Source organism: Aegilops tauschii, chromosome 6 (assembly GCF_002575655.3).
Source record: "Aegilops tauschii subsp. strangulata cultivar AL8/78 chromosome 6, Aet v6.0, whole genome shotgun sequence".
In the NCBI taxonomy this organism is placed as follows: Eukaryota; Viridiplantae; Streptophyta; class Magnoliopsida; order Poales; family Poaceae; genus Aegilops; species Aegilops tauschii.
In genome coordinates, this window is record NC_053040.3 from 105,320,454 (window position 1) to 105,338,128 (window position 17,675).

Below are 17,675 nucleotides of genomic sequence, written 5' to 3' on the forward strand. Positions count from 1 at the left end.
CCCTTAATTGAGCCGGAGCATATAGTTCGGCCGTTGTCTGGCGCATGCATTCCACGTTCGACTAGGCAGTTTCTTGTTGCCGTGACCAAACTACAAGAGCCACCATGCATGCACGTGCCAGTGGCCACCCACGAATATAATTTTTGGCATGCCAGCCGGCTGGTCGGCATCCCTACTCGATCGATCTGGTATAGCTCCCATCAGCCATTTCTTGTTGCTTGTTGTACTAAGTTGCAACCCTGGTTCGGTTCGCGCGCTATATAAAGAGGTAGACTGAGGCGCCCTTGCCATTCAAGCATCTCTTGGAGTAGTAAGGTCGTCGTTGCCATGGATCGCGTTTCCAATGCTGTGCACATCCAGATGCCTGCGCCGGCGCAACAATCCTCTGCTCCCATGGCCCAGCCACCGACGGGCGTCGCGCCGGCCGACAAGACGCTCTCGAGCGCGTCGGACCTCCTGAAGCTCCTGCCGACGGGCACGGTGCTGGCCTTCCAGGCGCTGGCGCCTTCCTTCAGCAACAACCATGGCGTCTGCCACGCGGCCAACAGATACCTGGTCCAGGCGCTCATCGGCGGCTGCGCCGCCTCCTGCGTGCTCCTCTCCTTCACGGACAGCCTCGTCGGCCGCGACGGCAGGCTCTACTACGGCGCGGCCACCTTCGGGGGCTTCTACCCTTTCAACTTCACCGGCACGCGCGCCGAGCGGGACGCGGTGTTCAAGGACCTCTCCAGGTTCCGGGTCACGCCCATGGACTTGGTGCACGCCGTCGTCTCCGCGCTCGTGTTCCTCGCGTCGCGTTCGCCGACGCCGGCGTACAGGGCTGCCTGTTCCCGGACGCCGCGAGGGACTTGAGGGAGCTGCTGGTCAACTTGCCGGTTGCCGCTGGCTTCCTCGCTAGCATGGTGTTCATGATCTTCCCCACCACCAGGAAGAACATCGGCTACACGGATATGATGCCCCACTCGCAGTGACAACGCTCAGGCTCAGCAAACGAACGTGGTGGAGCTCATTCATTCCCTTGGTCTTGTTTTTCTTAAGCCAATCCGTTTTAAACTTGACCAAACTAGCAGCACGGCGACCCTTACAGATACGAGAGCATCATCTTTAGTGTCTCAAAATTGGTATTGTTTATTTTTTTATCTCATGTAGATTTTTTTTTCTTCCTACTATTATTTACCTTCTTCATTTCAAAGTGCGTGACTTTTGGACATGAGTACATTATGAAGATGTGACTTTGACATTTACTTTGTACTACCTCAATTCAGGTTTATTAGTCCCTCTCTTATTTGGGCTAAATTTGACCATAAATTTAGGACGTCGATATCTCCCGAACGTTCGGGCTGGGAGGTGAGCGATCCGAACGAATCGTTAGATGCAGCAGGGACCACCCCCCCCCCCCCCCCCCCCCCCCCAGTCCGAACCATCCACCAAATCCCATATCAGGTGGGCCTTTTGCTCGGCCTGCTGGCCCAAATGATTCCCTTTGCAAAAAATATTTAAAAAAGTGAAAAAAAACACGAAAACAGCCCAACAGGAAAACTGAGAAAAAACTGTACAATAAAAATGCACAAAAATCTAGAAATTGCCATCAATTGTTATAATTGTTGAGGCTACCACACAGTACCTACAGAAAAGAAAAATGCCATGATAGATGGCAACTAGCAAAAATTTCATGATGTACAAAAAATAAAAAAAATTGCCATGCTATGGGAAATAAATTGCCATGGTTGCACGAAAATATTGAAATTTGTTCAAATATAAATTGCCGTGGGCGTCAAGAAATTGCCATGGTCTGCACACCAAAAAATGCCATGTTACATAGAGAAAATTGCCGTGACCATAAAATTAAATTTGCCATGGTCACAAAAAATAATAATTTTGACAATATGCAGAAAGAAAGAAAATTTGCCATGGTCATAAAAACACGCATTGATGGCAAAAACAAATCTATAAGTTTGCCAAATGGTGGCCAAAAAGTGGCCTAAATTTGTCGTCGTTTCAAATTTACCGTGATGCACATTACCACATGCATTAACATGTTTTGAAAAAAAGTGAATATTACCACGAGTGAATAATTTTGGTACTACCATGAGACATGGACATAAAATTTGTAATGATCTATAAATTCAAAATTGCCATGGAAAATGCTAAATTTTCAATGATCAATGAATTTTTTTTGACATGGTTAACTAATGAAATTTGCCATGACTTGTAAACTTAATTTGCATAGTCATTTACTAAATATTGCCATCTTATTGGCAATTAAAAAATAAAATTTGCCATGGCGATACATCAATCTAAAAATTGCCATGGTCAATTAAATAAATTTGCCATGGCAATGAATGAGAAACTAAAACTTCGTGGCTAATGATCTATAAACTGAATTTGCCATGGTCAATTAATAAAATTTACCCTGGTCTATGAAATAAATTTGCCATGATTAGTTAACTAAATTTGCCATGATATACAAACGAAATTCCCATGCTTAATTACTAAACTTACCATGATCAAATGAAAAACAAAGTTGCCATGGTTAATTAATGAGAAACTACAATTTGCCATGATTTATGAACTAAAATTTGCCATGGTGAATTACTAATAATTACCATGATCAACGAAAAAAAGTTTGCCATGATTCGTTAACTAAAATTTGCCATGACTCGCTAACTAAATTTGCCATGGTTGTTTGCTAAAGTAATTGCCATCGTCTTGGCAATAAAAGTAAATTTGCCATGTCAATAGAAATGAAATTTCAGTGCTACAAAGTAAAAATTGCATGTTCATAGAAGAAACATGTTATGAAGATCAAAAAATCATACAATTTTTGCATCTATCCCAATCAACCAAGCATGCAGACGTGGACTCGATGTACCAGTCTGACAGTTAACTGAAATATGCCATTACTGAAACAAAGAAAGATGGACCCAAATGGGTCGATCAGATTTGCTTGACTCAACATGATAGCAACACCAGATGAGGTGTATTAGCAGTAAGTATGAATGCCCAAGATTCCTTGGCACTCTCTACTACATTTGTATTGAAAGGCAGTGGAAAACAAATGAAAGAAGCATGTTAATACTGTATCAAACAGAGGTGGAATCGATCAATCAATCAGACTTGCGGCTTCAACAAAAAATCACGGCGATGAAATGAATGGATGCATCTTGTACCTAGAGCTTGCACCAGATGGAGGGGTCGCCGGCTCACGATGCCGTTTATTCACTCAGAGCAGAAGCGGGAGTACCTGCCACCGCAGCTCGATGTCCTCTATAGCCGTCGGCTCCCCTCAGCGACCGCGCTTAGCTGTCGCCCCAACCATTCGCAGCTGGCGCTCCTGTTCGCACGACCAGTCCACGCGCGACGCGACGGGGCAGCCAGCACGGCGAGCTGCCCATCCATTCACGGCTGGGGCGACCCCTGGTGCTCCTGATTGCGCGACTGATGCGGGCCGACGGGTGACCTCCACGCACGGCGCGACGAGGACAGCCGCGACGGCGAGGTGCCCGTCGATGTGTGCGGCTGGGGCGGCGCCTGGTGCTCCTTCTCGTGTGACGACACGGATCGCCGTCCACGCACGACGCGACGGGGCAGCCACGACGACGAGCTGCCCATCGATGCACGGCCCGGGCGGCCCCTGGCAAGGTGCTCCTGCTTGCGCGGCCTATGCGGGCCGACGGAGCACCTCCACGCGCGGCGCGACGGAGACAACCGCGACGGAGAGGTGCCCGTCGAAGTGCGTCCGGGGCGGCTCCTGGTGCTCCTGCTCGCGCGTACGACGCGGGCGAAGCAACTCCACGTGCGGCGCGACGAGGGGCAGCTGCTGCAGGGTGCGCCGCCCTTGTTCCCGGATCAACGGTCGTCTGGCCTCGTCGCCGGCAACGACGTCGTGAGTGGTGGGGGACGAAGAAGGAGAGGGCGAGAGAGTGGCGGGGGTCTGCAGAGTGACGATGCGGTGGATGGATAAGAGACGTGCGGCCGGAGGCGTTCGCGACGACACCCAGTTTCCCCCGAACGAAAACGCTGACCTGGATAATCTTCTCTCTCTAAGATTCGTGTAAAGGATCTAATGATAGAAAACACGTTCGGACTGAAATTCTTAAATCCCTGACGTTCGGGATTTATAGAATCCGTAAATTTAACTCATACTCCCTCCGTTTCCAAATATAAGTCTTTCTAGAGATTTCAACAGGTGACTACATACGGAGCAAAATAAGTGAATCTACACACTAAAATATGTCTACATGCATCCGTATATTATATTTCATTTAAAATGTCTACAAAGACTTATATTTAAGAACAGAGGGAGTAAAATGTAGGACCCCGATATCTCCCAACCGTTCGGTCTGGGAAAATTCCGTTCCGAACGAGTCGTTCGCTGAGGGGTGAGGAATCTAACGAACAATTTCGTTCGGTGGGAGAGACCCCAGCCCGACCCCTGTGCCAGTACGGGCCTTTCCAATGGGCCGCCCCTCAACCAAACGTAAACATTAATCCAAAAAAATAGAGACAAAAAAAGGCCCAAATTTCCTCCTAGTTACCATCAAGCCTTCAACCTGCAATTTGGACCTGATTTTGAATAGAAAGACAAAATTAAAAAAATATCATAATATGTAATAAACTGCCATCATGTTCAAATGTATCAGAACATGATATTGCCGTGGTATACAAAAAGAAATTATCATGCTTTATTCAACAAATTTGCCGTGTTTCAAAAATAAATTTATTATGATATGTGCAATAAAAAGTTCGCTTGTTCTGTACAAAAGTAAATTGTCCATGGTCTAAACAAATAGATTTTCCATGGTTAAAATAATAATTTTGCCAAGGTCCTAAAAACACACATTGATGGAAAAAATTGTATAAGCTTAACATGGTGGCCAAAAGTGGTGCAAATTTGTCATGATGGCAAACATGATGTAAAATCACCATGTTGCATACAAACCAATTTCCGTGATGCTAAAAAAACCATCACAAAATTGCCCATGGTTCAAAAAATGAGCATTCTCATGAGAAGAATAATTTTGGTCATCAGTAATAAGCTAAATCTACAATGATACATAAAAAGTAAATTTGCCATGGTCAATTACAAAAATTGACCACGATCTAGCCAATTATTAAAATTTGCCATGGTCAATTACTTAAAATTGCCACGGCCGATTACTAAATTTTCCATGGTCCATCAGAATAATTTGCCATGGTTAATTACTAAAAATTGCCACGGTTAGCTACTAAATTTGCCATGGTCATCAGCACAATTTGCCATGGTCAATTACTAAAAAATGCCATGCTGAAAGTACATAAAAAATGCCATGGTCAATTGACAAAATTTGCCATGATTAATAAACTAAATTTGCCATGGTCAATAAACTAAAATTTCCATGGTCAATGACTTAATTTTCCATGGTCAATCGCTAAACTTTTCCATGGTCGAACAAGTACTTCAAATTTGCCATGGTCAATAAACTAAAATTTCCATGATTTAGTACTTTCCATGGTCAATTAAATAAAATTTGGCACGGTCAATCACCAAAAAATTGCCGTGGTCAATTGCTAAAATTGTAGCGGTAATTTTTACCATTCCATGGCAAAAAAATTGAAGAATTTGCCATGCCTAACTTTTTTTTTTGCCTCATGGCATGCACAATGTACTCAAATGATTGTACACGTTGTTTCTTGTGCATTTTTCATGCTCAATGTACATGAAGTAAATTTGCCATGTCAAATTTACCATGCCCCCATGAAAGCAGGAACTCCCATCAGCGGAGTTATTTCGTTTCTGGCATGACAATTAAAAAGGAAATTTGCCATGGTCCATAAAGTAAATTTTCCATGGTAAAAAGATAGTTATAATTGCCATGAGCGATTAGAGTAAATTCGCCATGGCAATGAAGGTAAAAAAATTGCCATGAAAAAATAAAGTAAAAAATATTTGACATGGCAAAGAAGAGTAAAATTTGCCATGTGTATTAAAGTAAATTTGCCATGTATTTAAAACTAAATTTGCCATGGAAATGATGGTAAAAAATTGCCACAACAAGATAAAGTGAAAATTTGACATGGCGAAGTAGATTGTTAATTTTGGCATCACAACATACGTTGAGTCTGCATGGCGACATGCGTTCTGTTTCCATGGCAACATATTATGATTTTTGCCATGGCAAGAAATAATAAAATCTGGCCGACAATAGAATTTGGGTTGCCATGGCAACATAATTTTGAGTTTCCCATGGCAAAAGTATAATTTGAGTTTGCCATAAGATATCATTTCTAAATGTCGCCATACAATATCTAAAATAGCGGTTAGGAACTAACTGGAGTAATTGCAAACTACCATGATGACCAAACACATCTTAGTTGATAGGTCAATCTGTTTTAACCATCTTAGTTGATGGCAGACACAATGCCATGTCAAAAAGACAACATCTGAGTATACACCACTACAGCATACTGATGAAGAACATGGATCAGACAGTATAACAATGTGCAGGGTGCAGTGACATTACAGTAGAGAGGGTTAGACTCAAAAGCATACATAAAATCAACAGGGATGCTGCAAGTCATATAGCCAATTCACATTCAGGCCCAAGGTATAACTAGCAAGTTCAATTCATTTATACATGAAGCGGTCGCAGCTCCTCTAGCTAGTTCAACAGGACAACAAAAAACTGAACATCTGCGGAAAATTCAGTCAGGAGGCATGCGAGGAGGGAGGGAGCAGCGGGTACCATGGCATTGGCGACCAGCAGCATGAGAAACGCAATGGTGTGGTCGCCATCGTCTCCATGCCAATGAGAAACACGGCTGTGTGGTCGTCCCATGTCGCCCCGACGAGGTCGCCTCCGTCTTCCTCGCGGGCGTCCCGCAGCCGCCCTTCCTTGGCTCCGCGACCCTCGCCGCCCCGGCCGCCATGACCTTGTATTCTTCATGCTCGCAACCTCCCTTCCTCGCCTTATGCCACCGTATGCTGCCGGTGACCCATGACCTCGTCTCCCCCGTGCTCTCCGCCTCTCTCGAACTCCCTCCCGACGTCGCACACCATCGAGGCTTCCTGCTCCGCCGCGGCATGGCCGCCCACTCCCTCTCCACCTTCTGCCTCGCCATGCCGCCCACCGAGCGCGCCCTCTACTCGCACCTACACCTCCGACCGAGGCCGCGGCGCACGTGGCGACACCTCCACCGCCCGTGCGTCACCGGAGAAGAAAACGAACTGTGTGTCTGGGGGACCTCCATGCCCGGCGGCGAGGGGCGCCAGTCGAAACTCTGGAGGATTCGAGATGTGGCTGAGAGTGGCAGGAATCCACATATAAGTTAGTTGGTAGAACATGAGAGTCCTCAGAGTTCAGCGATTCATGACCGTCAGATCGGATTTTTGATGCGTTCTGGACCATTGGATGTCGCTCCTGGAAGATACTGGCCGTCGGATCAAAAACTAACATTGCTACAATGAATAGTTACCGTCGTCTCGTGCCACTGCGCGTAATTCCGCTGCCCCACCAAGGGCATTTCCGTCATTTCATCAACAGGGGTATAAAAAGGAGGCGGCGCCCGTGGTGAAACCCTAGCCGCCTCGCTCCCTTTCTCGCGCGTCGCCGCCTACCTCCTCTCCTCCGCGCGACCCCGCACCACGTCTTCTCCCAGGCGCCCACTCGCCCCGTCCGCGATTGAACCCTAGCCGCCACTCCTCGCTGGCCATCCTCCCCGTCCACGGCCGCCACGCGCATCGCCACCAGAGGGCGTCGCCGGTTGTGGGCGCGCCTCCGCGGATTCGCGTCGCGGTTGCTGGAGGCGTGGGCGCCGCGGGTCAACCTCCTCGGGGACGATGGGCGCGGCCCCGCCGTCCCGCCCTGCCCGCCGCGGCCGCCATGGACGAGCTCGAGCTGGACTGGAGAGCAAGGGGCTGCCCCGCCCGTCCCGCTCGCCATGGCCATGGCCATGGCCGATGACCGCGGCCCCGCCCGCCGCGGCGGCCATGGACGAGCTCGAGCTCGATGGGGGAGCAACGGGGAGAGGAACGTGAGGCTATGGGGGAGGAAGAAGATGGCCCCCTCGTTCTTGTCGTCAGTTCGTCGCTCGATCAGTGCCAGCCTGCTGCGTCAAATGTGATGGATTCGCTGTGCGACGCCGGTGTTCCTTATTCTGGCCGTCGTTGCACTAGATCTGATGGTGCGTTCATCAATTTGTGGGTAGGCATTTATTTTGCCCCGTTCTTGGTCATTCCCTGCAGCTTAACCGTGATTTTGTCTCTGATTTTGCTGCGGATTGATCCATCGTTTGCAGGTGCTCGTTCTTCTCGTCAGTTCGTCCCTCGATCTGGGCCAGCCTGCTGTGTCTAGCTTCATCCAGGGATGTACAGGTCGACTGCTTTTCCTCTCCTTCTTTGTGCTTCTCTTCTTTCCAGACCTAGGGTTACATTTGTGTATATTCCTTGTCTTTTCTATATGAGTACGCTGCTAGATTCGGTCTATTGTGTGCAGGCTGGCCAATGAGAGGCAAAGGGTATTATTCCCTGGTTGGATTTATGTGGTGTCCTATCTTCCTTAATTCCTGAATTATAGATGGGTGCTTCTTGTTCCTTGTCTGGATCGTGCTAGGCCCTAGGTTTTTTTGTTCATTTGCACATGATTCTGGGTGCTTTTGTTCTTTTCTTTGTTTTGTTTACTATTTATTTTTTGGCTTTATACCAATAGCCTGCTGGTTTGTCGGTTGGTCCTGCTCGTCCTCTGTTGTGATATTGAGGCATGTAGGCTTCAATTTACTGTTGTCCATTTGAGTGAGGCTGCTTAATTTAGGTTTCTTTACTAAGTTAATTAGATTTCTAATTTAGTGATTATACCTCCTTTGGTTTTTGTATGGAAGGATATATGTGTCTTTGCTACCTATTCAGTCAATGCTCAGCTCAGTTTTAGTTCCTTTGGGCGTGTGCTTTATATAGCTTTCTGGTCTCTCCTTCCGGCCACAAACCTAGGCTTAGTCAGTGTTATACCGTACTAGATTATGTGTTCTGCCCAGCAGCGTATTTATCTGTGCTTCTTGGTTTGTCCAGAGAGTCTGATTAGAGAAAGGTCAGTTCACCTCTGTAAAGGCATATTTATCCCTAAAATGTTTTGGTGATTGATGACAATGCTTTTGCAGACTAATCGTGTGCGTTGAGTGTTTTTCAGAGATTCATCCTTTTGGCACGAGACGATTTCCTCCCCTCGGAGCTTGAAGCGAAGACGGTGTAGTCCTTTCGGATTAGTTTGGTGGACTAGTTTCATAGGGATCACCGTACTATCAAGAGGGGGTCCGTTTTGGAAAGGCTAGGGCGGAATCATCACGTACACTTCCTTTGCCCCTCCCTCCGAGCCTTTCCGTTTCGATGATGGGCTTGTTTCTCTTCTTGTTGTGCCCTCTCTGGTCCCAGCGGTAGTACCGCGGGCCAGAGCGGTAGTACCGCTTGGGTGCTACAAGCGGTAGTACCGCTCTGGAGCGGTAGTACCGCCCAGAGCAGTAGTACCGCTAGTAGCCCCCATGTGTGTACTAACTCTGGTCCCAGCGATAGTACCGCGGGACGGAGCGGTAGTACCGCTTGGGTGCCATAAGCGGTAGTACCGCTCTTGGAGCGGTAGTACCGCTCTAGAGCAGTAGTACCGCTAGTGGCCCCAAGCCGTAGTACCGCGGTGGTCTCGTGCTAGTACCGCCTCGATTCAAGGGCTCCTTTTTCGTGTCGGGTTTTACGGTACTGGCCGCGGCTGTGGGGGGCCGTAGTACCGCTCCTGTGCGGTAGTACCGCCCTCCCACCGCGGTAGTACCGCTGTGGGCCAAGCGGTAGTACCGCGATGAAGAGCGGTAGTACCGCTTATAGTGGCAAGCGGTAGTACCGCTGGCACAGCGGTACTACCGCTCTCTTCGGGGCAGAAGTGGGGTAACGGTTGGTTTGTCCCCCCCCCCACTATATAAAGGGGTCTTCTTCCCCAAAGTTGACTTACCTCTTCCCCCAAAAGCTCCATTGTTGCTCCAAGCTCCATTTTCGCCCGATCTCTCTCCCTAGCCAATCAAACTTGTTGATTTGCTCGGGATTGGTTGAGAAGGCCACTATCTACACTTCCACCAAGAGAAATTTGATTTCCCCCACTTATCCCTAGCGGATCTTGTTACTCTTGGGTGTTTGAGCACCCTAGACGGTTGAGGTCACCGCGGAGCCATAGTCCATTGTGGTGAAGCTTTGTGGTGTCGTTGGGAGCCTCCAATTAAGTTGTGGAGATTGCCCCAACCTTGTTTGTAAAGGTCCGATCGCCGCCTTCAAGGGCACCAATAGTGGAATCACGGCATCTCGCATTGTGTGAGGGCGAGGAGAATACAGTGGCCCTTGTGGCTTCTTGGGGAGCATTGTGCCTCCACACCGCTCCAACGGAGACGTACTTCCCCTCAAAAGGAAGGAACTTCGGTAACACATCCTCGTCTTCACCGGCTCCACTCTTGGTTATCTCGTTCCTTTACTTTAGCTAGTTTACTTGTGTTATATCTCTTACTTGCTTGCGTGCTTGTTGTCGTTGCATCATATAGGTTGCTCACTTAGTTGCATATCTAGACAACCTATTTTGATGCAAAGTTTAATTTGGTAAAGAAAAGCTAAAAATTGTTAGTTGCCTATTCACCCCCCCTAGTCAACTATATCGATCCTTTCAATTGGTATCAGAGCCTCGTCTCTTTATTAAGGACTTTACCGTCCAAAGAGTATGGTTGACGTCGTAGACGGTGCGGAGGAGCACTCCGGTGAGAATCCAGTCTCGTCTACGGGAGATGGGGGAACCGCAGTCTCTCGTGAGGAATTCAATGTGGCGTTGGACACATTGAAAACCTCCATGACGACCAAGGTCGAAAGCATGTTGAATAAATTCTTAGAAGGGCTTAAACTTACCACCGCACCGTTGAAAGTTGGTGATCCCGCTAACAAGGTGACGGATGCTACCTCCGACAAGGGGGAAGCTTCGAGCGAGAAGGCTCCTTGTTCTAGTGATAAAAATGGGACTGGCATCTTTGCCCATGTGGAACCTCCACCTGTCTATGGTGGACCGCTCCCTTCCACTCATTTGAATCATGCCGGCCCGGCCCCTAAGATTGAGAAGAATGTAGATTTTGATTCTTGGGTCTATCGTTTTAAGCGTCATTTAAATCATGTGAACACTAACCTTTGGAGAATCATTGAAGAAGGCTTTTATCCGCATGACCGAAGTAACTTCACTCCTAGAGAAGTTGTGGATCATCAATTCAATGAAAATGCTCTCTTCATCATCCAAGAAGCCATCCCACCCGAAGATCTTCCTCATCTCCGGCCTTACACCGTGGCCAAAGATGCGTGGCTCCAAGTTGTTTCCCTTTATCGGGGAAGCGCAAGCATTCAACGCTCCAACTATGAAGTGGTGCAAGATGAAGCCGACGAGTTTGCAATGAAAGAAGATGAAGAACCTCGTGAGCTTTTTCGGAGAGTAACCAAACTCGTGGTCTCGCTCCGAGATCATGGAAGTAAGGACACGGATGACAATTGGATCAAGCGCAAGTTCCTCAAGGCAATGATGCCCTACCACAAAGCCATGTCCTCCGTAATTCGTCAAAAGCCGGACTTTCACACCTTGTCCTCAAGTGAAGTGTTAGATGAGTTTGTGGCTATGAGCATCTTGGACAAGACCGCCGACAATGCGGTTCTTCGCTCTCAAAGAGTTAAGAAGCCCAACCTTTCTCTAAAGGCCAAGGTTAGTATGGAGGAAGAGGATGAAGAGGAAGAAGAGGAGGGCAACCTCGAAGATACGAAGTATGCCTATCATGAACACATGGCTCTTGCTTCAAGGCAATTTTGCAGCAAGAAGAACACGAGGCCAAACTTCAACAAAAGCAACTCAAGTGGCGCAAAGGGCAAGCAGCGGATGAGGACTTGCTTCAATTGTGGCAATGTGAGCCACTTTGTTGCGGAGTGTCCTTACGAGAAGAGGGAAGACAATGGTGGCAAGCTCATTAGAAAAGACAAGGCCAAGTCGTTCCCCAACAAGAGCAACTTCACCAAGAAGACTCCTCCCAAGGCGTTGGTGGTTCAAGAAGAGTACAATGAGGATGATGACGATGATGAAGATAGTGAGTCGGTTGCCATGGCCTCCGTTGCCATTGCGAAGACTCCACGGGTGTCTCTCTTCGACGCACCCAATGAGAACATCACCGCCAAGTGCCTCATGGCTAAAGCCACCAATAAGGTAACCTCCAACATCAAAACTACCATCATTAATCATCCTTCTTCGACGGATAGCATTGATGAACATGAGGGGACAAATGTGGAGGAAAATGAGTTTTAGATCTTTATGGGTAAACTCAAGGGTAAATCCAAGAAGCACTTCGTTGCTCTCTTGGAACAACTTGGTGAAGCCAATGACATGATCGAGGCTCACGAAGATACCATCTCTAAGATGGAGGGGCATAGTCGTGAATATGCCGATGAGATTTCGGATCTTTCCAATGCTCTTGACGAAGAGCGTGGTCTTCGTTTGGCTCTTGAGGAGTCATACAACGATGATCATGCTAAGTTAAAGAAAGATCTTGATCATGCTCTTGTTGTGTCTCGTGTGCTAAACTCCGAGAAGACAAAACTTGGGGTTGATCTTGCTAGACTCAAAGAGGAGTTTGGCATTCTCGACAAGGCTCACAAAGTCTTGAAGGGTGTTCATGCTAGCCTCAAGGAGTCTCATGATCAACTCCAAGTGAAGCTAACAAAGGAGAAAGCCACCTTTCCTCATATGGTGTTAATTGATAATGCAAATGCTACTAACCCGTGTTGTGAGCATGTGCATCTTGTTGAGGAGAATGCTAAGTTGAAGGAGCAACTTGAGAAAGGCCTTGTGTCATGCATACAAGGTGAGAAGAACCTCAACGACCTCTTGAGCAATCAAAAGGAAGTTGTGGCCAAGGAGGGGATTGGGTTCGCACCCAATCCCAAGAACAAGAAGAAGAATGACAAGACCAAGCGACCTCCTCCTCTCAAGCAAACTTTTGTGAAGGAGGGAGAGGGTGCTTCCAAGGAGAAGAAGAACAATGCGAAGGGTGGCGGTGTCAAGAAGAGCAATGCCACTCCTTCCAACAAAGCCGGCGACTTTAATCCTTCTTATGTGTTATGCCGTGCTAGTGATGGGCATGTTTATGCCAAATTTGTTGGTTCTCCTCATGAGTACATTGAATGGTCTATTTGGGTTCCTAAGACCCTTGTTGCTAACATCAAAGGACCCATTACAAAATGGGTACCTAAAACCAAGCATTGATCTCTTGTAGGTGTTTGCTTCCGGTGGGGGATCATGGTTGCTCGATAGTGGAGCTACAAATCATATGACCGGAAGCAAGGACTTGGTGGTGGACGTGCACAAGATTCCATCTATGCCCACCAATGTCGAGTGGGGTGATGCCTCGTCTTCTAAGGTATTGGGACTCGGCAAAGTTGTCATTTCTCATGATCTCACGATCGAGAAGGTCATGCTAGTTGAGTCCCTTGCATACAATTTACTTTCCGTTCGTCAACTTGCTATCATGGGCTTTGCCACCTTCTTTGATATTGATACCGTGGCCCTCTTGTGGAGCAAGACTCTTAAGGTAGCCTTTGTTGGGCATGTCGAGAACGGTCTCTATGTGATTAACTTTTCGGAGCGACCCACTAAGACCGCGACATGCCTAATGGCTAAAGTTGACGTGGGATGGCTTTGGCATCGCCGTTTAGCCCATGTCAATATGAGATCTTTGCAAAGTATTCTCAAGGGGGACCATGTCCGTGGACTAACGAACGTTAGTTTTGCCAAAGATCGTGCTTGCAGTGCTTGTATCGAAGGAAAGCTTCATGAGAAGGCTCACCCTCCCACGACTCCTATTTACTCGAAGAGGCCGTTGGAGCTCCTTCATTTGGATCTCTTTGGGCCTCCATCCTTTGATAGTCTTGGGGGTAGAAAGTATTGCTTGGTAATCGTGGATGACTATTCTAGATACACGTGGGTGTATTTCTTCAAGAGGAAAAGTGAGACCCAACAAACCGTCATTGACTTTGCAAATGAAGCCCAACGTCAACACAATGCAAAGATCTTGACAATAAGAAGTGACAACGGCACCGAGTTCAAGAACTACACCTTGGATGAGTTTCTCAGTGATGAGGGGATCAAGCATCAATATTCCGCACCTTACACCCCTCAACAAAATGGTGTTGCGGAGAGGAAGAACCGGACGTTGATGGATGCGGCAAGGACCATGATGGCGGAGTTCAAGTCTCCATACAACTTTTGGGCCAAAGCCATCAACACCGCGTGTCATGCTTCAAATCGGCTCTATCTTTGCAAAGGCTTGAACAAGACTCCATATGAGATCCTCACCGGTAACAAGCCCAACCTCAAGTACTTTCGGGTGTTCGGGTGTAAGTGTTTCATTCTCAAGAAAGGTGTTCGTTTGTCTAAATTTGAGACTAGAGCTCATGAGGGCATATTTGTTGGTTATGCTACAAACTCCCATGCTTACCGTGTTCTCAATAAGTCCACGGGACTTATTGAGGAGACGTGTAACGTGGAGTTTGATGAAAATAACGGCTCCCAAGTGGAGCAAAGTGGTACTTGTGATGTAGGTGATGAAATTCCTCCCCAAGCCATAAGAAGAATGGGTATTGGATATATCCTACCCATTGAGGAACCCCTTGTGGCCGAAGGAGAAGGACAATGCTCCACTCAAGTGGAGCCATCACCAACCCAAGACCCACACGCTTCCGAAGAACAAAGTGAAGGCCCTCAACCTCATGAACAAGATCAAGGGCAAGATCAACCTCAAGATGGTGGTGATCCACCAAATGATGCCCAAGGTCAAGTTCTTTCCCTCGAGCTAGTTCAAGATCAAGAACAAGCTCAAGACGACGCTCAAGATGATCAAGTAACCCCTCCTCACTTCACTTCCGAGGAGGAATTGGAGCGTCGTGCCGCTAAGATCGCTTCCAAGCTCACCACCAAAGGTCATCTCATGGAGAATGTGGTTGGAAGCCTAAGAAAGGGGGTAAGCACTCGTAGACAATTAGCAAACTATTGTGAACATCATGCGTTTGTTTCTTGTGTCGAACCCCAAAAGGTTTATGAAGCGCTTGAGGACCCGGATTGGCTCAATGCCATGCTTGAAGAACTCAACAACTTCAAACATAACCAAGTGTGGAAGTTAGTGCCAAGGCCAACCGGGAATCATAATGTCATTGGAACCAAGTGGATATTCAAGAACAAGCAAGACGCTCATGGAATCATTGTTCGCAACAAGGCTTGTTTGGTGGCACAAGGCTACTCCCAAGTCGAGGGTATCGACTACGGTGAAACCTTTGCCCCCGTCGCTCGCCTTGAATCTATTCGTTTGTTGATTGCCTATGCTTCTCATCATAATTTCACATTGCAACAAATGGATGTGACACATGCTTTTCTTAATGGTCTCATAAATGAGTTGGTATATGTCAAACAACCCCCCGGGTTCGAAGATCCCTATTTCCCCGATCATGTGTATCAACTCCATAAGGCGCTCTATGACCTTAAACAAGCCCCACGTGCGTGGTATGAGCATATTACGGAGTTGTTACAAGATCGTGGATTCGAAATCGGGAAAATCGACCCCACTCTTTTCACTAAGAAGGTCAAAGGGGAGTTGTTTGTGTGCCAACTATATGTTGATGATATTATTTTTGGTTCCCCTAACAAAGCCTTCAATGAAGAATTTGCCGCTCTCATGACCTCAAAGTTTAAGATGTCTATGATGGGAGAGTTGAAGTTCTTTCTTGGATTCGAAATCAAACAAAGAAGAGAAGGAACCTTCATCAACCAAGCCAAATACACTCAAGACATGCTAAAGAGATTCAAGCTAAGTGATGTCAAGCCGGCTTCCACTCCAATGCCCACCAAGTGCCAACTTGACATTGATCCCAATGGTAAAGCGGTGGATCAAAAGGTATATCGCTCTATGATTGGATCCTTGCTTTACCTTTGTGCATCTAGACCGGATATCATGTTGAGTGTGGGAATATGTGCACGGTTTGAAGCCGCACCTAAGGAAAGCCACTTTGTGGCGGTCAAGCGAATCTTTTGATATTTGGCTCATACCCCAAACTTTGGCCTATGGCACCCAAGAGGATCAAACTTCAAGCTTGTAGGTTATTCGGACTCCGATTGGGCGGGAGACAAAGTGGATAGGAAGTCCACTTCCGGAGGGTGCCAATTTCTTGGTTGCTCTTTGGTAAGTTGGTCTTCTAAAAAGCAAAGTTGTGTATCTCTCTCGTCCACCGAAGCGGAGTATGTGGCGGCCGGAAGTTGTTGTGCACAACTCTTATGGATGAGGCAAACTTTAAAGGATTACGGTGTCATTTGTGACAAAGTGCCTCTTTGGTGTGACAATGAAAGTGCTATCAAGATTTCTCTCAACCCGGTGCAACACTTCAAGACAAAGCATATTGAGATTCGGTATCACTTCATCCAGGATCATATTAGGCGAGGGGAGATCGAGCTCAACTATGTCAACACTCATGATAACCTTGCAGATATTTTCACGAAGCCATTGGATGAAGCAAGATTTCGCGAGTTAAGGCATGAGCTAAATATCATTGATTCGAGCAATGTGGTTTGAACCTTTGCACACCCCTCACATTCATTGTGCATTCTTGTCTAGGTGTAGGCATGGACGTAGGGGGAGTGTTGCTCTCTCAATGAACTTTCCCTCCCCCCACAATGCATAAACTGATCTCACTCTTTCACATTAGCCATTTTTTATGGTACTTGTGCTTCAAAGACGAGCTTTGGTCATGGGCCCAAGGATAATTCTTCGTGGTGCCATACCAAGTGACTCAAACATAGGTGGCCTCGGCCACCGCCCTCTCGTATAGAGGCGTGTGATTCTTGTTCTCTTGCTAGTGCTCTTGTTGGTCTTCTTGCCATTGTTTGCCGTCTTTCGTTTTGCACCATATGTGTTGAGTCTGGTTTGAGTTGCGCTGGGCGGTACTACCGCTGAGCAGGCACGGTACTACCGCTGGATGCCCAGTTCCATTGTTTCCTACCACATGTTGATCCATATTTGTTGTGTTTATTTGGTTTTGATCGTTCCTTCTTGTTGTTTCTTGTGTCCGTGTGTTTGGTTCTAGGTGATGAACATCCTGAGCAGCAAGTCCGCCGTGTCAACCCCGGGCGTTCAACGTCGAAGCGGTACCGCTCATCTGAGACTGCAGGTGGTTCTTCCAGTGCTCCACAGCCGGCAGGGGGTGCTTCCTCAAGTGCTAATCCTCCTCGCAAGAAGAAGATTGCCAGCCGACCGAAGCCAAGTGGCAAGAAAGTGACTGAGATGTCTAGCAAGGAATTCTGGGACAGGCGTCGGCGCAACCCCTATGAGGAAGACCAAGAACCCAATCTTGTCAATCGCCCATTCTGGAACCGGTTTCAGTATGCCACATACTTTGATGTGATCAAGGCTAAGAAGAATCTCTTTGTCAATGTTCATTCCATCAACACGGATGCTATGGAGAAGGACCTTGAGTACTTTGGTGATGCCCTACAGATGTGCTCTCAGTTGAACATTCTCATGATCATGCAGTTCAACAAGGACTTTGATGCAGATTTGCTGGCACAGTTCTTTGCCACTGTTCACCTAGGAACTGATGCAGACAGGACTCTGACTTG

The 17,675-nt window shown here is 47.3% G+C and overlaps 1 long non-coding RNA gene and 1 pseudogene across 1 annotated transcript; one reads left to right on the forward strand and one right to left on the reverse strand.

The window, feature by feature from the left end:
- The first annotated feature begins 243 nt into the window (after nt 1-243).
- LOC109734671 (protein DMP2-like) lies at nt 244-1,079 on the forward strand (annotated as a pseudogene).
- Nucleotides 1,080-1,566: 487 nt separating this feature from the next.
- On the reverse strand, nt 1,567-3,936 carry LOC109734673 (uncharacterized). Its single transcript, XR_002225895.4, has 2 exons — nt 3,171-3,936; nt 1,567-1,792 (listed from the first exon to the last, which is right to left on the reverse strand). It is a non-coding gene; the product is annotated as an uncharacterized lncRNA (long non-coding RNA).
- Nucleotides 3,937-17,675: the final 13,739 nt, after the last annotated feature.